We start from the raw sequence: 26,005 nt of genomic DNA, 5'->3' as shown, positions 1-26,005 counted from the left end.
CCCCCTATCTGTTTAAATGGGTAAGAAAGTATAAAATTGGGGGAGGTGGGATGAAGAAGTTCATGTCTGAAAATACTTTTCTCTCCATCACACCTGTTTGAACTTCGGAACATTTCAGGCAAAGTCTGCCAGCAGCTTCCCACATGGCCTATTGAGTACCCTGCCGGGTGCCCAGCAAGTGCCACGGGATGGCTTCAGGGCTCACAGTCTGCAGACGGACACAGACAGTAGGGAAAGCTTTCATCTCCGGACTCTGTCGGCCGTTCTGGAGCGTAGGTGCAAAAGAGGAGGGAGGGTGGAGCCGAGGGAGTCCCAGTTGATCTGGAGGTACTGAGTCCCAGGACTGCAGAGGGCAAGTTAGGGGAGGTTGCTGTTCTTGGTGGCTTTTTGAAAACTTTCTTACAAGATTGCATCTTCGCCGCGGTTGCACTTGTGTTTACACCGGTACCGCTTTCTGAGGCGCCGATGGCACTTTTGAAAAGGATGCTGATCCCCACAGAGCTCTGAAAGCAACTTAATATCCCTTGGAAAATTAACATATTGATTTAGAAGTGACGCCAAAATGCAAAGACTCCACCAGACTAAAATAAACTCAAACCTGGTTAAACGGGCATGATTTAATAGCAGGCCACTTCTACACTGTTTATTTCACATAGCATTTATATTGGTGGCAACTATGATAGCAGGTCTTAGGGCCTCGATAAGATCAACAAATTACCAAGTGCTAATTGTTTCTGCCAGGTGTAAGTGAGGAGATAAATAGTTTATGGATTAAACAGCAGTGCCCGAGGGTACCATTCCCGGACTCCAGGCTCTTCTGCACCCTGGCAAAATAATGTCCTCTTATCCCATAATTAGACACTTTTACCTTTAAAAACTGCACTCATTAGTGAATATGTTATCCTTCCTCTGCCAAATTTAGAAGAAGAAAAAAGATAAGGGGGGAAAGTAGTCTAATAAATGTCAATGACATTTCATCCTTTTGTCATCATTGAAATACAGACTATCTTGGATCATATCTGGTCATCTATGTAGTTTTTCCATAAGGAGCTACTTTTCCAGTGCTGAAGTGTGATCATTACTTCTGGTCCTCCGTGGCTGGGCACATTTCAGCGCCTGCTGGCCCACTGCAGCTGTTTGCTGCCATTTATGGTTCTGCCTCACATTCACTTACATGTGTTATTATACCATCACACTTATTCAATGCCAGTTAATGTGTCTTAACTTTTTTTTTTTTTTTTTAAGACTGCTTTGCTGACACCTTGTAAGCAAGGTACCAGGTCAGTTTTTCCAAGGGGCTTTATTGGCTCCATGAAGTTAACTTTATTTATTTATTTATTTATTTTTTACATCTTTATTGGAGTATAATTGCTTTACAATGGTGTGTTCGTTTCTGCTTTATAACAAAGTGAATCAGTTATACATATACATATGTTCCCATATCTCCTCCCTCTTGCGTCTCCCTCCCTCCCACCCTCCCTATCCCACAATGTGTCTTAACTTTATCACGAACGCAGTTGTTCCCTTCCCAGCTTCCCATCTCAAGTGAGAATCATATGGGTTGAATATCACTACCACACCATTTTACTAGAAATGCAGACACAGAGTGCAGACACAGTGTGACAGTTTTTTTTTTTTTTTAATATATTTATTTATTTATTTTTGGCTGCTGCACGCAGGCTTTCTCTAGTTACTGCGAGCGGGGGCTACTCTTCCTTGTGGTGCGCAGGCTTCTCATTGCGGTGGCTTCTCTTGTTGCAGAGCACGGGCTCTAGGTGCACGGGCTTCGGTAGTTGTGGTGCATCGGCTTAGTTGCTCCGCGACATGTGGAATCTTCCTGGACCAGGGATCAAACTCGTGTCCCCTGCATTGGCAGGCGGATTCTTAACCACTGCACCACAAGAGAAGCCCTGAAAGGTTGTTTTTGTTTTTTTCCTTTCTTCTTCAGCCTCTGAACATCTGGTTGGAACAGTGTTACCTGGATAATGTTACTTTTCACTCTGCGTTAGTCATGGTATGTCAAATGTGTTGGATATTCTAAAGACAAAAATGTGTCCACTTCTTGTTATTTCATCCATCCATTTGTCCACACATTTACTTCATCATTTATTCTTTGCATGTTTACCAAACTCTTTTGTTTCAGACCCTGTGCGGGGCGCTAGATGAAAGACAAATGTGGGTCCGGCACATGTCTTTCTGCTGAGCTCAGAGGGAGAGGCCGAAATTGTAAATTCTGACTACAGTATAAAGCTGTGGGCAGGCCCCACCCAGTTCGGGCTTAGGCCAGAAGATTCCAATGAGGAGATGATAAAGCAAAGAGGAGCAGCAGAGAGCAGGAGCAGGGACTTGTAAGCCCCTCGCTGAGCTCCCCTCAGTAACATATAAGAGCCCACTGTGTCTGGGGTACGAGTGCAGGCTGGGCCAGGAGGACCCTGCAAGGATGAAACACAGAGTTTACCAAGGTTCTCCCATTTTATTCTCCCAGTAACCCTGTGATTTGGGTACTGCCCCAGCTGCTCCATAGTGGGGAGCAAGAGGGATTGAGGAAGAAATTCCAGCTGCCCCTGCTTACCGTGACCTTGGAAAAAGGAACTTAACCTCACTGGGCCTCCGTTTCTTCATGTGTTAAATGGGGATCAAAACAGTTTCTACCTCTCAGGCTTGTGAGGCTGAAATGAATTTATACATGTAAAGCACTGAGAACAGTGCATAAGTTCAATAAATAATAGCTATCATTACTAATCTCACTGATTCAGTTTAGTGAGTATAATTAAGTGACAAAAATCAGCCAGCTAAAAAGGGGTGGAGCTAGGGGTCAAACCACTTCCTTACCCACAACACGGCATAGTGTACCATGGGACCGCATAGGTCAAGCCTGGGTGCAACCAAGGAAGGCTTTCTGTAGAAGTGGAATCCAACCTGAGTTTGAAAGAAGGGCCAAGAGTTTGCCAGTGGTGGAAGGCATTTCAGGGAGATGGAGCTGATTGTGTGAAGTCCCCCTGATTGTGTGAAAGCATGACTGGTATGTTGGGGGAACTGAGGTATCTGAGGTATGGGGGGCAGGGAGTGGGCAAAGCACACATGAATACCAGCTGAGGAGTTTGGTCTGGATCTTGAGGCCTTGCAGATTCTTTGTCTCATTTTTGGTGTTAGTTATGTGCTTATATGAAGAGTGGGAAAGAGTGAAAGAGAAACTTTAAAATATAGGTCATCTGTACTTACAATTTACTTACTGTTTTTCTTTAAATGACTTGCTCTTTTAACTTCAATTTATTTTTCAAAGAAACTTTATATCACAGCCATAAGTGGAAAGCTCAAAATGCCAGATGTGTTTTGAAATTCAGATTTTTTTTCTGATTCAGAAAGGTGATATAATGCATATACTCAACGTTAGTTAACACACCCCAGGGGGCAAAAGAATCAATGAATATTTCTGCAGGGAAATGTATGAATATTTACACTAAGATGAAGACTATATATAGCTTGCCTCGAATCAACTTTGGCTCCAGACTTACAAAAAAAAAAACCTTTCATTTTTCAGAGTTTTTTGCATTTTAGAATGTGGCTGAGTAGTATCACTTGCTGGAAATGGAAGGTAACAGAAAATATATTCATTGCAAAGGCAACTGTGTGATTCAAGTTCAGCTCACCCTCCCTGCTGTAGGTGTTCATAGCCTCCCCCAGCAACGTTAACAGTGCTGGGAACTGGGTGTAGGGTAGACAGAAACTCTAAGTGATATTCTTTCAACTTTTCTAGAAAGTTGAAACTAGTCTAAAATTAATTTTTTAAAAGTCAACTTTCTCTTGACATTGATAACTGAAAGAGAATAAAAAGCAGAATCACCTTCTCATTCAGTCATTTCAGGTTTTTTTTAAATTTATTTTTCTTTTGATGTGGACCATTTTTAAGGTCTTTATTGAATTTGTTACAATATTGCTTCTGTTTTATGTTTTGGTTTTTTGGCCGGGAGGCATGTGGGATCTTATCTCCCTGACCAGGGATCGAACAGGCACCCCCTGCATTGGAAGGTGAAGTCTTAACCACTGGACCACCAGGGAAGTCCCCATCATTTCATTTTTTAATGCTCCCTCCTCATTCCACCTAAAATCAACCCATGGATTTGCCAATCCCCAGGGCAGGCTCCCAGCCTTGGGAAACCCTGGCTGACTCTGGGCTGGGCCATGCTCTCTGAAGATCAGGCCAAGGGCTTGGGCTTTTTCTGTGGATGATGAGGTTTCATTAATGGTGTTTAAGTAGGTTTGGGGGTGCCTTTGAGAGTTGCACCTGGGAATGGGGTGGACAGTTTGGCTGAAGCGGGAGAAGCTGGGCAGGGGGAGGGAAAGGTTGGTGGTCATGAAAGGACAGATGTGGGACAGCTATGGGAGGACAGGAGGGCTCAAAGGGGTAGGGATCCAGGCCCACTAGAGGTACTGGGCCAGGGCCAGGGTATGTAGAAGAGTGTGTCAGAGGGCTGGTTGAGGCAGGATGCTGACTTTGAGGGGACGAAGGACACCTTACAGAAAATGTCCCTCATGGGACTGGAAGTCAGAGCGTAGAGCCAGAGATGCTAGTATGGATGCCGTCCTTCTGCATCATGGGGCCCTGGAGCTGGAGGACATCTCCAGGAAAGAGAAAAGAACACTCCACTCCCCCAACCCCTTACATCCCCCACCTCCACCCCCCAACTGCAATTTAAATTGGGGAGGAGACCCAGGCTTCTTACAAATTAGGAAATAGGCAGAGGGGCCCTCACTGTAGGTAGAAAAGGAAGCTTGGTCCTTGGTTGTTAATCGTGATGCCAGTGGAATCGGGATCTAATTGGAGAAAGATGGAGGCCTTCCCCTAGAGGACACGATGCCCAGGGCTGCCAAAGCAGGGAGCTGTTTTACCAAAGGCAAAAGAACCAATACCAAAAAAAATGAAAGATGCACATGAAGACATCCTGGAGAAAGCAAGGAAACAGGGCTTGCCTCTACAGAGTCTGGGGGCCTGTTTGCACGCAGAGGACACCCATGCTGCCCGCCTGCCTATTTTTGCCCCCAAACTCTCTCCTGCCGATCAGCCCCTTGTCTGAGCTACCGACTCCAGGGACCCTGTGCCAAGCCAGTGCCATTCTGGGGCTTAACCCCGCTGCTGGAAGCTGGAGAGAAACTGGGGGCCCCGGGGCCAGTTGCTGAGCTTGGATCTCAGCTAAGGGGAGAGCAGTCCTGAGCAGAGGCCCCCTGACCCTGGACTGCCCCTACAGCCCTGGCCCCCTGGGGTCAGCCCCCTGCCCTCCCAGGGTGGGCTGACTGGCAGCCGGCTGCGGGCCTGCCTGGGAAGCCGGTCAGCCTGACATCCCCAGCAGATGTCAGTCTGGGAACAGGAAGCAGCTTGTTTGGGGCTTCTCAAAATAAATAAATAAATAATAACCACAACCACAAGAACGGTCTTTTATTCCAGAGTTTAAAAATGCTTTAATGACTAGAGCATTTAGCACATCGGGGGTTTTCATTGTTTTCAATTATGTGCAATTCTGAAAGGAGAGCACAAATTCTGAGCCTGAATGGAGAATTGTGGGGCTGTGGATTGGTGCTGTTTTAAACATTTGCTTTACTACTTTAAGAAGAGAACTGTAAAATGGAAATAATGATATAGTATTACAAGTAAATTACACTGTGGAATAGCATTAATATTGCAGTTGAAACCTAGAATTTGAAATAAAGATGGAAATATTCATTTGTACATAGTTTTTGTTCTTAGAAAAATGATTTGGAATTAGGCAAGAAGCTTCCTTCCCCATGTGTGCCCTCGGTCGGCCGAGTGCTCCCTGGCCCCCACCCCTGCCTGGCCCCGCAGCAGGGCCCAGGCGCCCACCCGCTGGGACAGGAGACCAGGAGTTCTTAGCCCCCAGAGCGCTGGCACAGGTGGGGTTCTCTGTGCTTCCCCCAGCGAGGGGGAATATTAATGCATTACAGAAACGTGGGATTTAGAATGTAGAAATCCCTGCTGTCTTGGGTGGTGGGTGGTGCGTGGACCTAATAGTCTTAGGTGCTTGGGGACAGAGGCTGGATAAGGGGTTGGTGGCAGACGAGGTGACAGATGAGCTTTACTCTTCGGCAGTCACTTTCCCTCTTCCCCTTTGGAGAAGAGGGCTGGGAGAAGGGCGACAGGGAAAAGGTTAGCGTCCATAACTTCCTTCTGTTTGCCAATTCAAGTGCTGTGTTCCCCGCCACCATGGGTTGCGGGATCTTAGGTCCCCAGCCAGGGATTGAACCTGGGCTCTGGCATTAAAGTGCCAAGTCCTAACCACTGAACCGCCAGGGACTTCCAATTCAAGTATTTTTCATTTTTATTTTATCTTATTTCTTTTCTGTATTGGGGAACTGTCCTCCTGCAAGTGTTTTTTAAACTCGTATAATACAGCTGAGCTCTGCTGGTTCTATTTTCTGAACCAAACATCTAGGCCCCCTGTGGTCAGTGACAATAAAAGATCTTTGGAAACGCATCCTTTAGGGGCACCCCATCATCCTAGACCAGGGCCCACACAGCTCACAAGCCCCCACCACCCATTTCCTGACCTGGCCCTTCCCAACTCTGCCCAACTCTCTTGACCCTTTGTCCCTGAGAGCCCTCCGTGCAGGTCACTCTCCTTCCCCGTCATCCATGCAGGCCACCAAGCTCACCGTTCCAGAGTGCACTGCCTCTGTGAAGTCTTCTGGGGCAGCCCCTCACCCCCCACTACGTACCCACGTGCTCCTGTCACAGCCAGCACTGACCTTTTAGTATTTATGTGCCCCCATCCGCCTTTGACCATGAGTTCCCTAAAATAACTGGAGTCCTATTGGTATCCCTTGCTCATTACAGGGCATGGCGATAAATGGTTATTGAATGCATGAATGAATGAATGAATGATTTGACAGGTTGGGGTGTGTGACTAGGAAGTATTATGTATTGAGTACTCCTGCAGGGTAGGCATGATCTCTCTTTTTACAAATAAGAAAACTGAGGGTCAGAAATGCTTAGTAACTTGCCCCAAGGTAACACAGCCAGGAAGGGACGGAGCAAGGATTAGAGCAAGCCTGTCTGACTCCTCAATCCACCTTTTCACCCACATGGTGGAGTGAGGATTCTCTCAAAGAGCCCCCAACACATACACTGGGCACCACCAAGAGACCTTTGTAGTGCTTATCGGTTCCTTGGAATCTTCATAACAGCCTAGCAAATACCAAGGGTCTTCTTCATGGAGATTTGCACTGAGTTCCTTGTAACCACTCCTCTCCCCCACCCTGTCTCCCACCCCCATAACCTTTTATTTGGAAAACTTTAAACCTGGAGAAAAGTTGAAAGAGTAGGACAATGAACATGAGTATACCCTTCCTACTAGCAAATATATATATATACACTCATATATGTATTCACACATTAGGGGTTTAGGGTTTTTCTGTGTTTTGCTTGTTTTGCTAACCTATTTGAAAATAATTTGCAGACTCCTAAATATTTTGGCATGCTTCTGTTAAGGAGAAAGATTCTCTTCCTTAGTCACAACACCATTATCACACCCAATCAATTAACGTATACTTAACGGTTAATATATAGTCTATACTCAAATTCTCTGATTGGTTCAGGAATGCCCTTTTATAGCTATTTTTGTTTTTTGATCCAGGATCTAACTGAGTTATCTTTTCTCTTTGCTCTTCTGTAACCTAAAACAGTTTGACTTTTTTTTTCTTCTTCATGATACTGACATTTTGGAGTTCAGAAAATTTTCTTGTAGAGTGTCCCACATTCTGGATCTCTCTGTTTTTCCCTTGTATTTTTTCACCAAGAGTAGTACATAGGTGTCATTGTGTATCTCCTGCTGTATTGTATCAGGAGGCATAGAATGTCAGTTTGTCCCATTATTGGTGATATTATTATGTTTGATTACTTGGTGTGTTGGGCAGCCTCTGAGATGGTTCCCAATGATTCCTACCTCTTGGTATTCACATCCTGTGTGTCCCCCTCACCTTGACTGTGATCTGGATTTAGTGGCTCACTTCTAAAGACGAGACTATGGCAGGAGATATGGAATGTCTCTTCTGAAATTAGGTTATGGAAAGACTGTGGTTTTCATTTGGGGAGCTCTCTCTGTTTGCATCACTTGCCCTGGGGGAAGTTAGCTGCCGTGTGTGTGTGTGTGTGTGTGTGTGTGTGTGTGTGTGTGTGTTTTGAGGTGGCCATATGAAGAGGCCCACAGGAGTGATCTTGGAAGTGAATCTTCAGAGGCCTGCCACCTGAGTGATATAATCAACTATCATAATTTCTTTCTGATAGCCACACTGTCCCAAATTGGTAGAAGTTCCTTCAAGCTGAGGTCTGTATGTATCCTTCTGACAGGTTTCCATCAGTCTTTGAGCACTTTCTTACTTTCTGGCTCACTTTTTATTTTCCCTGCCCCAGACCTGGAATCAACCATCTCTCCAAGGTTTCTTTTAGTGGAGAATGGCATTCAGAAACCGGGCTCTGGTCCTTAGGTCTGCTCATTGTTACTAGGATATCATTGCTTATAGACCTTTTAGTGGACAGAGGTAGGAAATGCATTTCTTCTAAAATAAATGTCCTCCAATTCAAATCCAACTCTGTAGGGTTCTTCCTCACCTTCCCATTCCAAATCTGTGTCTCTCTTCCTCCACAGTGAGAACCCTGATTCAACAGCAGTATATTTAATCATTTGCTCGGTCCTACAACATACTCAAAATAGTTTCAGAATTACTATCCCAATACCATTTCCAACAAGAAGACTTTTAAGAAAAATTCAAGACTTTGCAGTTCTATTTGTTCTTAGAATGTCTCCCACTAAAGGTATACAGAGGACGGTATTCACAAATCATTGAAATTGACTCTGTGTATGGGTGGGGCTCCATACTGATCTGATAGGCAGTTAGGTTTCTTTGTTTCTATTTGCATTTAGTTTCAGGATTTGCTTCTTCAAATCTTTTTTTTTTTAATTTATTTATTTTTGGCTGCGTTGGGTCTTTGTTGCTGCACACGGGCTTTCTCTAGTTGGGGTGAGCAGGGGCTACTCTTCGTTGCGGTGCGCGGGTTTCCGTTGCAGTGGCTTCTCTTGTTGCAGAGCATGGGCTCTAGGTGCCCGGGCTTGAGGAGTTGTGGCTCACGGGCTCTGGAACGCAGGCTCAGTAGTTGTGGTGCACGGGCTTAGTTGCTCTGCAGCATGTGGGATCTTCCTGCAGCAGGGCTCGGACCCGTGTCTTCTGCACTGGCAGGCGGATTCTTAACTGCTGCGCCACCAGGGAAGCCCTTCGAATCTTTTAAAATTTTATATTTTTTATAAAAGTTTATAAAACTTTTACATGGTTCAAAAGTCAAAACTCACTATAAGTATACTCAGAAGTCTTCCTTCCATTTTTATTCCTTCCACTCCATTCCTATCCATCCACTGTAAGCAACCATTTTTATTAGTTTCTGATTTATTCTTCCTGTGTTTCTTTTTCTTATACAAAAAGTAACCTACTAATTCCACTCTCTAGCACCTTGATATTTTTACTTAATATATCTTAGAAGTCACCACATGTTAATTCATCGAAATATTTCTCTTTTTCAACTTTATATTACTCCACTGTGTGAATTCATCATAGTTTATTCAGTTAGTATTTACCTAACAGATAAGCATTTAAGTTGTTTCTAATATTTTGTTATTATAAATAATGTCTCAGTGAATTTATAAATATATTGTTTTATGTTTGGGGAAGTGTACTTTCAGGGTGAATTTCTGGAATTAGGATTGCTGGGTCGAAGGGTGAATGCATATGTAGTCTTCTAGATATTCCAGATTACCTCCTTAGGGGCTGTACCATTTTGCAGTCCCACCAACCGTTATGAGAATCCCCTTTTTCTTACAGCCTCGACAACAGAGTGTATTACCAAACTTTTGAATTTTTGACAATTTGATAAAGGCTAGTATCTTACTGTAGTTCAGATATGCATCTGTATCATTACGAGTGAAACTGAACATCTTTTCATATTTTTAAGATCCATTTACATATTTTTTATGTGTGTAAACTGTCTATCCACATTTTTGCCCAATTTTCTATCAAGTCTTAGCCTTTTTTCCCCAACATTTAAATGTTCCTTATATTCCTAATATTGCAGACTAGCCTGTATCTATGATAAATGTTACAGAGCTTTTCTCTCAGTTTGCTTTTTTTTTGTTTTTGCCATGCAGCAGGGTTTTTTAAAATGTTGAATTTATTAATATTTTCTTTTTTGTATCTGGATATTTTACTTTTCATTAGAAAGCGTTTATTTGGGAGTTCGGCTGGGCTTGGACTAGGTTTCCGTACATGTCAGTATTGTGTCTCCCTTTTGTGAGTCACCATGGTGAGACCTCTTTCCCCTTTTGTCGAGAAGATGGGGTCTGTGAGCCTAGACAGTCTGATTAGTTTTTCATCTGTTTCTCTCTCAGGAGTTCCACATCCCTCCTTTACCCGAGGAACCTGGGTTGGGGATAGTCGCTTAGCTCTCATTGGGAGGGGTGGATGCTACGTGGGAGAGAAAGCTGCCTCACATTTTCTCTCTCAACTGGAGGATCAGGTACCCATAGCTGCCCTTGGATTGCGTGGGGTCTGAGTCAGAGGAAGACTTTTCCCACACCCAGGGTATAAATAAGTCCACCGTATTTTCTTCTAATACTTGTGTGGTTTCATCTTTTACATTTATATTTCTGGTCCATTTGGCGTTTATCCTGGTGGATGGTAAGAGGTATGGGTCCAATTTTCTGATAGACAAGGTGCCCCTGGAGAGCTGCGGGAGAGGGTGGCGGTGGCGGTGTGGGGAATAAGCGGCCATCCTTATGGTCTTGGCCACTAGGTGGCGCTCCGCTAGACCCATTTCTGCGGGACTGTAGGAGGAAAGGATGTAAGTCTTCAGAAGAAACAAGAAATGACTGGTTAGGTTTCATTGGCCAAGAGGAAGCCTCTAGTGGGAAGTTCCCCTCCATCCACACAACCTTGACTTCTATAGGCAGCTCCGTGCTTCTTTCCTCATGTTAAAAAGTATCATTTCCTCCAAGTCTCTGTTTCCCAGCAGGAAGACTATGTGGGCCAAGAGTGTGTGTGCATAAAGATTGCCTTCTCGGTATCTTCAGGCCCTGGGGTGAGGCAGTGGGCAGAGAGGTCACGATGGCCCCTGCCCTGCCCTGTACTTCTCTGGGAGCCTGGGCCTGGGAGTGACAAGACCTTGGTTCCTGCCCAAAGCCACTGCCAACTGGCACTATTATCACAAGCATGCCGCTTAGCCTCCTATTCCTCAGTGTCCTCATCTGTAAAATGGGGTAACAATGCCTTCCCTACCTGTGTGCCAAGGATGTCAGTGGGATAAAATGATATAAGTGGAAATGGGTGTGCAAAGTAAAAAACACTGTACCACTGCATTTTTACTATCATTATGGTTATATCTTATCATATATGGATTTATCCCTCTGGAAGAAATTATGGTCAAAAGAATTTGAGTGATAAGCTACTTTGCTATATACGGTGACTTTTCCACGTATCCTCTCATGGAAGTGACACAGCCTTAATGAGAAAATGGACAAGGTTAGCTTAAAAAGAACTGCCGAAGTAGAAACCCTAGAAGAGGTCCACGATGAGCTTTCCTAAGGGTCCCTAAACACCCTGAAATTGTGTACAGAATTGCATACCTGTGTATTTTTTCACAGCTTGTATCAGATTGATAAAGGAGTTCTTAGTTGAAAAATGGTTAAGAACCACCTGAAAAAAAAGAGCCACGCTGGCCCCAGGGCCCTCTCCTCATTTGGCTCTGGAAGGGCTGAACTGGTTCTAGCTCCTTCCTCAGCCCTAGATTGGATCTTGTAGCTACTGGTCTCACTTCCTAGTGGAGCTGGTCTGGAGAGAAGGAGAAAAGAGATGTAGGAAGGGTCTAAAAGAGGTCTGAAGTGTCTAGAAAGCAAGGATGAAACCCTAAGGCAGTGTGGGTCCAGGGACAGCTCAGCAAATAGGTCAGAAAACAATTTTGTCTTGCAAAACTTGTCATGCCACAACGGTCTCCCCTTTGTTCCTGAAATGAGTCAAGGTCATGCCCATCTTGGGGCCTTTTTTTTTTTTTTTTTTTTTTTTTTTGGTTTTTGCGGTACGCGGGCTTCTCACTGCTGTGGCCTCTCCCGTTGCGGAGCACAGGCTCCGGACGCGCAGGCTCAGCGGCCATGGCTCACGGGCCCAGCCGCTCCGCGGCATGTGGGATCTTCCCAGACCGGGGCACGAACCCGCGTCCCCTGCATCGGCAGGCGGACTCGCAACCACTGCGCCACCAGGGAAGCCCATCTTGGGGCCTTTTGCAGAGGCATTTTTGATTACCTAGAATGTTCTTGCCCTGGGTCTTCTCCTCACTGGCTGCTTCATATCATCCAGGTCTCAGCTGGAATATCACTTCCTCAGAAAAGGAATCACAATTCCCCCCAATTGGGTAGGTGATTCCTACCCAATCACACAATTCCCCCAGCCCAAATTATCTTCCAAGAGCAACCATCACCATGTGGAGTCATCTTTTTTATTTGCTTACTTGTTTGTTGTCTGCACTGCCGGCCCCCCAGCCAACAGAGTGAAAATGTGATTTGGGCAGAAACATGTTATTCCCAGAGTCTGCAACAGTATCTGACATAGGGAAGCACTCAACACACACTTGATACGTGAGTGGATAAGTGGACACGTGCTGTATAAAAGAACCGTGTTCTCATTAGAAAGGGCTGCATCAGCATCTTTGGCTCTTCCTCTTTCCTTGGTGCCAGTGCCAAAGTCGTCAGGTCCTGCCTGTGTGTTCTCCTTCTGAGAAATGCCTCACAGCTGTCTGTCTGTCCTCTCCTACTCCCCAACCCCCCGTAGCCACTGCTTGCTTACCCTGTCTCTCTCTCCCTGTGGCCAGACTTTCCTGAAACACAGGTGTCCCTATCCCAGCTCTGCATCCTCCTTCCTTGCTACTATTCACCCCCCAACTCCTGCGATAGCCAACCTCCTCAGGTATCCTCCTTGACATTTTGGGGGCTGTACTAAAGTGTTTTTCCCACAGTAACTCCAGGCCCTGCTTTTCTAGCCAACAGATCTTGCCTTTCTCATTAGTGGAGCCCCAGCGTGGTGGTGTAGGCAGCACCTTGGTAATCCCTGGAGAAGACATAAGTGTCTGCCTCTGAGGTGCACAGGGCTTCTGAAGGTAGCAGGATGGGTGGGTGTGTGAGAAGGGCCAGGAGCTGGGGCAATAGCCAGAGAGAGGTTTCTGAGGATGTCTCAGAAGCGGACAGAAAAGGGCCCCCCACAGGGCAGACCTGGGACCCCTAGACAGCTCTTGGGGAGCCTGTGGGCAGAGATGCTGGAGCTGGCCTTCCACAAATCAGTCAAGCCTTTGGAAGGCCTGGAATGGAGCTGCACCCAGGTGACGAGATGGCCTTGTCCCTGCCTGTTTTGCAGCTATAGAGAGCCATCCAAGGGTGGGCAGGCGGTTGTGTAATACTTAAGAGGGGAGAAAGCAAACCCAGTGAGACAGGAGATCTGGGCTTTGGTGACGGAACAAACACTGACCACAGTTGATGATGTGGCCCTTCTCTCCATCTACAGCTATTGCTTGCCCCTCAGAAGAGCCCACACCGGAACTGAGGTGGGAAAACTTTATGTAAGGTAGCAATGTTTAGAGACCTTTCTTATGAAAGACACTCTATTTCCTGTGAGTTACTGCCATGAAGAATATTTATTTTTAATATCAAGTGTCTAAATTCATGTACCCTCTAGAGATCATTTCATCTTGTACTGTGTGCTATCTCAGCAGAAAAAATGCTTTCCCCAAATGTGTCAGTTCTATTTTTAAAAAGGTTCAGTGACCTATTTCTGTTATTCTCACAGACACCGAAAGAACAGCAGAGTCTATTTAGGCTCAGCTCTGTCACCAAAAAGTTACCCCTGCCAGGTGTTGCCTACAGAGGCACCATCTTGCTTTGCAGTAAAGAAGCATAAATAAATAAGAGGAGTATTGTCAGAGTGAGATCATGGGAGCGTAAACACACACACATACACACACTTCTCCATTTTTGAACAATGTAATGATGAGTACAGTCCAACCTTAGCCAAACTCACATTAGGAGATTGCTTAAGAGTCAACCATTTACTGGACAAAGAACTTGAAAAGACAATTTACAAAAGAGGAACTACAGTTCATCAACTAACACATGGAAAAATGGTTAACTCCTCTAGTCAAAAAGGAAATGAAAATTCTTAATAATGCCACTTTCCAACACTAACTTACGGTGTGAGAAGTCAGGATAGCAGTTACCCTTAGGTGGGGTAGAGGAGGGTGAACGGGGCACAGCAGGGGCTTCTGGGCTTCTGGTAATGTTCAGTTTCGTGATCGGGATGCTGGTTACTTAGGGGGTGTTCACTTTGTGAACATTCACTCCTGATTTGTATACTTCTCTGAATGTATGATAAACCACGTTATAAAGTTTACATAAGAAATAAGCTCACTTTCTACCTATTAAGTTAGCAGAAGAAAAAAAATTAGTGATAATAGCCATGCAGTTGAAGCCATCAGGTAGCTGGAATTTTCATGTATTGCTAGAGGCAGTGTACATTAATACAGTCCTCTCTGGGGAACAATTCAGCAATATGGATTTGAACTCTTAGAAATATTCATATTTGTTAACTCAATGATTCCACTTCTGAGATCTATCTTAAGAAACAATCCTAAGTGTCAAAAAAGGTTTAAATTGCAATGCCATTGAAAATAACAAAAAACCATGTATAATAGCAAAACATTGAAAGCAATTTAAATGTTTGACTATAGGGCAATGGTTAAGAAAACTTTGATAAATCCCATGATGACATTTTATGTACCCTTACAGTAAACTGAAGTGAGTAATGACAGAAGGAAACACAATACAGTAAGTAGGAAAAGCAGGATATGAAATAGTAGGCACAATTACAACTACATTAAAAAAAAAAAAAAAAGAACAACTCTTCGCAGAGAAAATCACCAGAAGATAAAAAAGTGAGCAATGCTTATGTTTGGCTAACAGGTCCAGGTGGGATAAAATTTCTTTAATGTACTTTCCCATGTTATCCAAATTTTATTTAATGAGGCTGTATTACTTTGGTAAAGGAGGGAATGGTTTAAAAGTCAGCCTTGTGCCTTCCACTCAGTTTCAGAAGGTGCTGCCCTCTGTTTCCCCCGGGTCCCCTACACCCCTGCCAGTCTGTGTTTAGGTGCCTAATGTCACCATTCTGGGTGGAATGGAACCAGCACTGAAAACTGTCACCTCTGGGGCGAGCATAAAGCCAACTGTCCTTTCTGTCCTGGCTGTTGAGGGCTTGTCTCTGATGACCCATGTATTCCCTAAGTTTATCACCAGGGCTACCAATGTGCCAAGGTCTTACTAAAACCCTTGAAATCTGGAGGAGCGGGGGTGGGGAAAGCATGGACTCAAAAAGATAAGAAGAAAAGTGCAAAATTAAAATTTACAGATTTTTATTGCAGTGGCTACTCTCCCTGAGAGTAGGGACCACTTTGTAAAGATCTTTCTTAACCTTGTGAATGCTCCAGAGCATTGAGGATTAAATGTAAATTATGTCAGCTCCTTTAATCATTACCTTTGATTTCATAAAAATGTCATTAAATTTGAGATCAGTTTGTAGGCTGAATTTCTCTCATATCCAAGAGTTTCTGACTATTCATGACCTTTGAGAGAAATTCATAGGTAATAAATGTTAAATTCTTTTTTTGGTAGCTATATAATTTTTAAAAGCAAAATGGTAAGAGATCTCTCAGAAACAGCAATATACTTGTTTCCTGTGGGATAGACATGCATTTAAATGCCTGTTCTGGGACTTCCCTGGCGGTCCAGTGGCTAGCACTCTGCACTTCCACTGCAGGGGGCGTGGGTTTGATCCCTGGTTGGGGAACTAAGATCCCGCATGCCATGGGGCACGACCAAAAATAATAAGAATAATAAATGCGTATTCCAAAGCAGGACAGAGTCTCCTCAGGCGAGAGTGACTAGGGCCTGGAGGTCTCCTTATTTCTTCCCTCAGGTAATAAGCAATCGATTAAGAGGCCTTCCATCACACCCTTGCCGTGCTCCTAGATGAAAATTTATTCAAGTCTGTTCCTGCTGAGCATGACCCTCTTAAGAGACGTCAGCCCTGACCCCAGAGACTAGATAGGCCCCCTCCTGCCCTCTCTCCTAAGTCCTGTGCTTCCTTCTGTCAAACCTTTTTCTTCTTCTTTTTTTTTTTTTTTGCGGTACGCGGGCCTCTCACTGCTGTGGCCTCTCCCGTTGCGGAGCACAGGCTCCGGACGCGCAGGCTCAGCGGCCATAGCTCACGGGCCCAGCTGCTCCACGGCATGTGGGATCTTCCCGGACCGGGGCACAAACCTGTGTCCCCTGCATCGGCAGGCGGACTCTCAACCACTGCGCCACCAGGGAAGCCCCCTCTTTCTTCTTTGAATTGTAATTATCTGCCCCTGACCTGGGAGATCCCTGAGAGTAGGGACCACTTTGTAAAGATCTTTCTTAACCTTGTGAATGCTCCAGAGCGTTGAGGATTAAATGAATGAATGACAGGATGGGAGAGAGGGAGTGGAAAAGACAGACAGGGATTGGAGAAGGTGGGGGGTTGGTGGTGTGGAGTTGGAGGCGAGGGCAGTCTGAAACAGGTTTGGATTGAGTGGACTGCGAGACAGGTGCTTGGTCCACAGGAATACTCCAGTCTGGAGGGCGGGCGAGGGGCTGGGATAGAGAAATCAGGTGGTGGCCACCAACATATACGGGGAGGGAGGGAACTGAAGCCACTGCTGTGGTTGCGAAGAGGCCACGTAGGAAGTTTGGGCAGAGAGAGCCTGGGAAACCTCAGCACTCATGGGGTGGGCAGGAACGTGATAAAGAGAGCGGGGGCTGTGAAGTCTGAGTGGTTCCAGCAGAAAGAGGAAGAAAGCTGTAACAGGAGGCATGAAGCCCAGGCGGGAGGCCAGTTACAGCGCTGAGCACTCGTGTGGGTTGATTGTGCGCCAGGCCCCAGCCCTGTGCTTTGTGTGGATTATCTCAAGTGAGCTACAGGACAATGTTAGGATAAACCCCTTTTTATAGATGTGTGAACTGAGGCACAGATAGGCTGAGTTGCCCAAAGACGTAGAGGAAGGAAGTGAAGACTCAGGGACTCCACTCCAGACTCCATCACAACGCCGAATTACCTCCAAGTGCAAGTGGGGCTGGAAGAGTGTCCCTAGGAGATGGTATGAGAAAGGCTCAGAGCAGTGTCTGTGATGAGGGCCCCGGCCAAACTGCAGGGGAACTGGTGAGTCAGCGATGGATCAAGGAGACAGCAAGTGACTGTATAATGAAGGGTTGCCTGCAATTTCACGAATGTATTTGTTATCAAGAAGCAATTGCCAGGCTTCCCTGGTGGCACAGTGGTTGAGAGTCCGCCTGCTGATGCAGGGGACACGGGTTCATGCCCCGGTCCGGGAAGATCCCACATGCCACGGAGCAGCTGGGCCCGTGAGCCATGGCCGCTGAGCCTGCGTGTCTGGAGCCTGTGCTCCGCGACGGGAGAGGCCACAACAGTGAGAGGCCCACGTACCACAAAAAAAAATTAAAAAAGAAGAAGCAATCGCCAGTTAATAACGTTTATAATTTTAATGTCTTTTAAAAATTATCTTAGCTGGTTTTGGGTGGTGTGTAGGGTTTGAGAGCTGCTTCTGCTGCCAAAAACATGGAGACTTTGTCCTGAGTCCCATGCTAAGTACTCCGATGTCCCAACTTGAGCTAAAGAAGCCGCCCTGGGTTCCTGGCCACGGCGGCCTGCGCGCTGGTATTTGACGTCTCATCACCAGAGGATTAATTGATGACATCACTGTGGAACCTCCCAGTGTTGGCTCCGTGACTGATGAACGTGGGCCTCGGAGGCCTGCAGCTTTCTTGGCCTACAGAGCAAATGGACAATATACTGTGAAGGACCGCAGACAGCTTCCTGTTTACAATGGGAGGTTTAGGTTTCATAATCCTGGGCTGATCCAATGCAGCAGACATTCCAAAACTCAATAGATTTCTTGTTCTATTCGTTGGATTTGTGTCCTATTGAGTTTTCCATGGCTACAGTATTCATGAGAATGAAACTGCCGGGCTATCTGAATGTTAGCCTGCCTTTTGAGAAGAAATCAGTGGATAATGGATTTGCTCCTGTTAATGAAGTTTTAAAGGCTGTATCAATCCTCTAACATGAAATGTGGGAAAGAATGAAAAGCAGCAGAAAAAGAAGCATCTGTGAAAAGTCAGGAAGCATTAAAGCTTGGACTAGTATGCTTTCTGCATATGGAAGAGATAAGCTCATCACAGTATTTTTGTCCTGCTGACCTATGGTGACGTACTGACGATGTTAACTGACATGTCCTTCTTAGTTTTTTGTTTCTTAAAGAAAATATGCTCCATTTCTACAACTATGCTACTAAATACAATGATCTTTCTTACAACGCCCTTAACATTTTTTGGAGATGCCATTTCTGATTTTCAGCAATTAAGGTAAAATCAGGAAGCAAGATCCCATATGCTGAGAACCCTGGATGGCTGATCAACTTTACCTATGATGCTTTGCCTTTAAACAGTGTGTGGTAGTACATGACTTCAGACGTGTATCTAAGACTGTTTCCTCAACTGTAAGAAAGGAGCAGAAATAAATAATTTTTTTTGAATTAAAAAAGAAATTACCTCTGAACATATCAATGAAAACTGAAGCACCTCTCCATCGCTTTGCTGTCTCCTTCCTTAATGCAGAATTGGCCACAACGAACACTGTGGGCCTTTCTGTTCAATATCCGACATTATGGATTTTCCTACATTTCCTTTGTCTACAGACACTCTTCCAGAGCCATATGGCCTGCAGAGCCACCTAGAAAGTGAAGAGGAAGCAGGGGCCCTCCATCCCTCCTGGAGACTGGGTGGCCCTGCCTGGGGGCCTTCGCGCTAGATGTGCCCATTGCCTAGAACCCTCCCTTGTGGTGTCTCCCTAGCTAACTTCTCTCCTCCCTCGAGTCTTCCACCATCGCAGTAAGACCTACTGTGACCATCCTGTAATACTGCAGCTGGCCCCCTGCCCCCAAAACTGCAGGGGTTCCTATCTCCCTTTCCCTGCTCTATTTTGTTCTTTTTTTTCCATAGCAACTGTCCATAGCAACTGTCATAGCCACTAAGCAAGTAATACTACTTATGCATTATCTTTAGTGTTTGCTGCACATTTCCCCCCTGACTACTATATGGCAAGCTCCTTGAAGGCAGGCATCTTTGTTTTGTCCTCTGACTTATTCCAGGTGCCTAGAGCACTTGTGGGCATCTAGCAGGCCCTCCATTCATATTTTTGGAATAAAAACAAGGGAGTTCTCCCAGGTGGCTGTGACTCCTTCATAAAACAGGAAGGGCTTTTGCCAAGCCTTGGAAGATGGGCAGGCTTTCCATAGGAGAAACAGGGAAGACAACCAGGGAGGGGAGCAACATGAGCAAAAATGCTGGAAGATAGGAGCAAGGAAATCATTTGGGAAGCAGTGAATAGCCCGATTTGGTGGTACCCAGGGTGTGTGACATCAAATACCAGGATAAGAAGTGTGGATTTTCTTTCATAGACAATGGGAGGGAAGTGAAGGACTATGGAACAGGTTCTGAGCAGGGAAGGTACTTGATGCCAGAATGGATGCAAAGCACCCATTCCCCAAGACTCCTAATTTATATTGGGAGCTAGCTATAAAGCTTCTCCTGGCCCCCAGTCTTCCCTTGCAATGATAAAGAGCATGTCACATCACACTAAATGTGACACTTAATCAAAACCCATCTTCTTTAACAAATCCTTAACATCCAGCACAGGAGAGTCACCAAGGCCAAGGGACGAGACAGGGAGCCGACTCAGGTAGCACACGCTTGGATCAAGATGATACAGATTTCCTTTTATTTCACTTTCATCAGAGTTGTAAAATTCCAGATCTGTCCCCTTTTTGATTTGGCAACAGCACATTTCAGTAGAGGTTGACACCAAAAAAAGACCACGGCTTGTTCTCTCTTCAACTGGGAGTAGGTGATAATTTCTCTGAATCCTCTTCAGTAATGATTGCCAGAGCTTCTGATCCTCCCATAAGCAAGTTTTGCAGGGAATGTGGTTAAACTGAAGCGCAAACCTGGCTGGCATCTGGTTCCTTTCTTAAGTGATATCTAAATACCCTTAATCTATCGGCCCTGGAAAAGACCTCCCCTTCTCTGCTTCCTTCCCTCGGTCTTCTTTTCTGAGACTTAAATCCTCAAGTGAATTCCTTCGCCAGATTTCTGGGGCAGGAAATTTACTTCCCTGCCACTCAGTACGTTAGAAACTTCTGGGGCTCCAGCAACCGTTCATTTCTATAGCATGGCCCATGGCTTTTCTCATGACCTATGTGGGATTTTGTTTTTAAATTATTTAATCACTAGCTAGTTCCCAATAGAACATATTTCCATTGTTCAATAGACAGTTATTGAATCCTAATTATGGATGATGTAGGTGTTATGAAACAGAAAGATTTACTTCTGCTTCCGAGAAACTTTCCATCTTGAATTATGATGACATAATAGTAATAGTAATGGTAGCATGTGACAGGTGGCTACAAGAATTCCAAAGCACAGATCGTTCATGCATCCAGTAAGTATTAAGCATCTACCATGTGGCAGACCCTGTTCTAGACACTGGGATACTGCTCTGTACAAAATGGACAACATTCCTGCCTGCAAGGTGCTTACATTCTAGTTGGGGCTGGGCTGAAAATGGGGCAACATTTTCAACTTTTGTATATTTGGCTTTGAATGGCTTACAACTTTATCCATTGACCTTCCCCAATCACCTTTTGTAGACTGAATTTGGACTTCCATGTACCCACCGACAAGTGAAATGTCTGAGCTATTGCATGATGTCACACCAGCCCCGTTTGTGTACTGTCAGTACCCTTATTATTCACTAAAAATGAGCAGAAATTTGAAAAACGAAAGTGTGTAAGTTCTCGTGAACTTATTATAATTGAGACAAAGATGGAAACCACTAGAAAGGAAAAAAGGAAAATGAGAGAACCTATTTAAAATGTTGTAGGAGTATCACATATTGAGTCTCACAAAGTAGAATTAGGATTTTTCAAATGTATTTTTTGTTTCTGTGAGAGTAGTCTTCCTTATAACATGTGTTAGCAACAGCTTGGGCAGGTTCTCGGCAACAGCACTCTCTAGGCACCACCTCTACACGGACAGGCCTTTTTCCACTCAGGAGGGCTGGGTCTGGGGCGGGGACCAGAGAAAGGACCAGGCGTGGCCCGGCACCAGGAAAATGCAATTACTTTTTACTCAGGACTTAAAGGAAAATAGAATATCCAGTATATTTCAGAGCAGGAGGAAAAAGATGGTTTTCTAGAAAGGACTGCATTTCAGCAAGAAAGAGGAGATCAGAAACTAGCAAAGAATCATCTCCTTCCCAAGATCAGATTAAGGCTAAGGATTGTAGACTGACCTGGAATGGGAAGGTAGAAGCTGGGAAGGTGGCAAGGGCCAGAGCTAGGAAGAGAATAAGTGTCACGCCTGCTTTGACTCTTCTAAGTAGAGGCCTCACCTCCCCTGCCCCTGGAGGAGAGGAGACGGGCAGAAGATTATCCCTGAATACAAGTCTGTGAGGGAGTCGGCGCAGGATGACGTCAGCACACTGATGGGACAGTGTGGAATGTTGGGAGTGAGGGCAGCAAGAGCCATCTGAAGCTGGAACAACCAGAACTTCACTTTGTGGTTCCAGTGGCTTATGATCTGTGTCCTACTTTCCCTCCTGCAGGCCCCAGACTGCTCATGTAGCAATGCAGCACACACGGAAGCAAACCTCAGCCCTAAAAGCCAGCAGGAGCTGGAGCGAAGGAGGCTGCCTTTGTCCTGGGAGACAAGCTCCCTCCACTTCTGACCAGGCAGACAAGCTGGGAGGTATGCTACAACCCCTGGTCAAAGCTTATAAGGGTCATCCTTCCACTGGCTCCTCTCTGTCATCTCCCCATTATACCTGAGACCTGACTCCTGGTTTGACCATCGGATTAAGAAACTTAGTGCAGAATTCAGCCACCATCAAGGTTGGTAAACAGGTGTTTGGTTCTGTGAGTTGTTGCGATAAAATAGTCTCTATTTTAAACTTTTTATTATAAGAAAATTTTCAACATACATAAAAGTACAAAGAATCTCAAGTTGTACACCTTAAACTTACACAATGTAATATTTCAATTACATCTCAATTCTAAAAATTAATTTAAAAAATACAGTTTAAAGAAACTCCTCTTCCACCATATGATAGACTACTATGCAGCCATTAAAAACTTAAAAATCATTTTACTAAAAAAAAAAAAAAAAAAGACTCCCATATACCCATCATCTAAATTTAAACATTAACACCTTGCTATATGCTACAGAGTGAATGTTCGTGTCCCATCCCAAGTCATGTGTTGAAACCTAATCCCCACTGTGGTGATATTAGGAGGTGGGGCCTTTGGGAGGTGATTAGGTCATGAGGGTAGAGCCCTCATGAATGGGATTAGTGCCCTTATAAAAGAGAACCCAGGGAACTCCCTCACCTCTTCCACAATGTGAAGTTAAGTGAGAGGACAGTCATTTATAAAGCAGGAAGAGGGCTCTCATCAGACACCAAATCTGCCAGCACCTTGATCTTAGACTTTCAGCCTCCAGAACTATGAGATATAAATGCTTATAATCCATTTACATCTTATAAATGCTTATAATCCAATTTCAGCCTCCAGAACTATGAGATAAAAACATTTATATGAGGGCTTCCCTGGTGGCACAGTGGTTGAGAGTCCGCCTGCCGATGCAGGGGACACGGGTTCGTGCCCTGGTCCGGGAAGATCCCATATGCCACGGAGTAGCTGGGCCTGTGAGCCATGGCCGCAGAGCCTGCCGTCCGGAGCCTGTGCTCCGCAATGGGAGAGCCACAACAGTGAGAGGCCCACATACCGCCAAAAAAAAAACAAAAACATTTATATGAGATATAAATGTTTATAATCCACCCAGTCTATGGTATTTGCTACAGCAGTCCAGATGGACTAAAATGCCAATTTGCTTCATCAGTTTTTTCTTTCCTTAAGTATTTAAAAATAAATCCCAGATATTGTATTTGCAGTATATGCTTTTGAAGAGATGAGGACATTTTCTTATAGAATAACCATAGCACCATTATCACACATATCAAAATTAACAATAAATTCTTAAATATTTTCTAATACCCAGTCCAAATTCAAGATCAGGCACATTCAAGGTGGTATGGCTGTAGACATACCCAGTCCAAATGCAAATCTTCCTGATTATCCCCAAATGTCTTCTATAATTGGTTTGTTTGAATCGGGATCCAAACCAGGTGCACACTTGCATTTGGTTGTTACATCTCTTCTGTTGCTTTAATCTAGAGGATCATTCTGTGGCACTAACCAGTGGGTTGTTCTTACCACCCATCCCTCTGTCCTAGGCTTCTGTGACTCTTTCCAAGTGTACTCTGAGGCCCCTCTGGAGCAGTTCAGTTGACCAGACCAGACTGACCACGATGTGAAGGTATCAGCCCTGTCATGGAACCAGAATCACACATTTTCAAAATTCCAGGTATGAGACCATGAGATTTGGCGAAATGTATGATGCAGTTTCTGTCCCTGGCTCCAGACAAGATACAGCTTCCACCTAGAGGAGGAAGAGGAGGAAGCTGGAGGAGAGAGAGAGAAGAGGGACCCCAGGATAGAAGCAGAACTGAGGGGGGAGAGCTCCACACACTGAGGGTCCAGGCACAGGGGCTCCGTCTGCGGCTTGTGCTGAGTGGCTAGGCAGCCGCCCTCCTCGGGGTCCTCTGGTGAGCACTGCCCCTGACTCTCCTCTGGTGTGTTCAGTGGAAGGGATGCCCATCGCTGCCCGGAGAACTTTGCAGTCAAAGGCCCACAACACAGGGAAGCTCCTTCATGGGGTTCGGGGCCCTGGCCACCTAGAGGGTTAGTGGTGCTTGGAAGGAAGCCCCTCACCCACCCCAAAACTGGCCAGCACCGAGTTGAGGTCATCCATGCAGCTGGGCCGGGTCACACAGGCCCTCTCCTACATCTTCGTACGGCTGCCTTGTCACTGGCATACTCTCGTGCTCCCTCTGAGAGTTCAGCCTTATGCTAGGCTGATTTCCCCTAGATGTGAAACTTTGATCCAAAGAATAGCATTTCTTACATGAGAGCAGAAAGTGCCTGGAGCCTGAGCTTTGTCCTCTAGTGCGGTATTGCAGCGTTAAGTGTGCCTCTGGACCTCTTGGGCCAGAGCTAGACATGCTGGTGAACAGAGTGGAGAGGTGTGAGCCAACACCCAGATGACAGCTGTGTCCCGGGCCTAGGCCATTCCAGAGCACTGGGCTGCCTTTCTGCTTGTGTCTGCGTGGAAATGTTCCTGCCGAGTGCATTTGGGGGACATTCATATCTTCTTTGATGACCCACTTAGCACTCTTTGGGCTCTTGTCTTCCCTTTATTGGCTTTGGTGACCACGGCGCTGGGAGCACTCTGCTCTCAGACGGGCTCCCCGGGGGACCCCAGACATTCTGACTGTAACCAGGACGGTGGGAACTTTGGGGGGATGCTGCTCTGCCGGCCCCCACATGTAGCACAGAGATCCTGGCAGCTGGAATCTGGTCTGCATCTGATCCATTTTATCTGCGAAGTATTCAGAAAATTTCTCCCCCAAAGAACATGCTGACTCTCTGAAGGAGGGAGTGCAGGGTGGGTCGCTTGTTTGAAGACATTCTCGGTTTTGATGAGGCTTGTGCAGAGACCCAAGATAAGCCTCAGAACGTGAGCCAAGCGGGTGGGGAAAAGGCTCTCTAGTGACACTCAGCATCTTCCCCTGCCTTCCATTTCACATGTTTACCAATTGTGAAAGCAAATCCAGCTGTTGGGAGGAATTGCTTCCAGATGACATTATGGGAAAGGAAAACACACTTTATAAAAAAGCTGCAGAATAAAAAGCAGAACATGTACGCTCTGTGGGCCAGGATTTCATATGGACTATTTCCTGATATTGTGCAATAAGCCAGCTCCTGGGTAGTAATCAGAACAGTGCAAATGTTCCCTGTACGAGAGTAAGGAGACCAGAATTGGGATCAAACTTGGCAGAACTTGGGGAAAATCACTTGACCTCGCTGGGCCACCATATTTGTCTCCTTTTGGAGAACTGCTTCCCACATTCACCGGGGATCTTGTGAAAGCCTCGGAAAATATTTTCTGTATGCTGAGTAATGTAAGAGAAACTATGGGAAAGCAAGGACATTTTGCTTTTGAAAACGGGATGGGTTTCTCAGCCTCCCAGCACAGAAATTTGCTGTGTTGGCTTTCTCAAAGATTTTAGAAGCTCTCTAATGAGCTGGAATTAAAGTGTCCCTTTACTAATTTGGTTTTACAGGTCACTGGATAAAACCTACTTAGAGTGGTTTGGAAGAGGATTAGGACATTTGCATCTCTTCCAAGTTGACTTTCCAGGCAGGGTCAGTCAGCAGCTGGAGACTCCCTTGGCTAGGGGCCAGAGCTCTTTTGTAAGCTGCAAGTTTGCAAGGGCTTGTTGAGCACACTATAACTCTATTATCCAAGGAACAGAAAGTTTGCAAGGAAACAAAAATGTAAAAATGTAAACGTATAAAAGCAAGACCTACGTTCCCAAGTTTGCCAGCCTAGAGAGAACGCCAGAAAGCCCAGCGCTGCAGTTACCCAGGGCAAAGGAAACAGCCAAGGCCCTTGAGTTACTCTTGTTCAACCCCTGTTGGAGCAGAGTGGACCTCAGTAGTTAGAGAATTGCCTTGAGCTCAGGAAGTCTCCTTAGACCAGCACTGTAGCCACTAGCCATGTGTGGCTGTTAGAATTAAATAAAATTTAAAATTGTTTTTCACTCGCACCAGCCGCATTTCAAGGGCTCCATAGCCACATGC

At 45.4% G+C, this 26,005-nt stretch overlaps 1 long non-coding RNA gene across 1 annotated transcript in view; it reads left to right on the top strand.

Annotated features, from left to right (window-relative positions):
- Positions 1–15,345, top strand: part of LOC307057004 — a 42,961-nt gene extending 27,616 nt beyond the window's left edge. Inside the window, exon 4 of the long non-coding RNA XR_013811040.1 lies at positions 14,880–15,345. This is a non-coding gene — a long non-coding RNA (uncharacterized lncRNA). The remainder of the gene's footprint in view (positions 1–14,879) is intronic.
- Positions 15,346–26,005: the final 10,660 nt, after the last annotated feature.

This window comes from Hyperoodon ampullatus (assembly GCF_949752795.1).
Source record: "Hyperoodon ampullatus genome assembly, chromosome: 8".
In the NCBI taxonomy this organism is placed as follows: domain Eukaryota; kingdom Metazoa; phylum Chordata; class Mammalia; order Artiodactyla; family Ziphiidae; genus Hyperoodon; species Hyperoodon ampullatus.
This window is presented reverse-complemented; position numbering and strand designations above follow the sequence as displayed.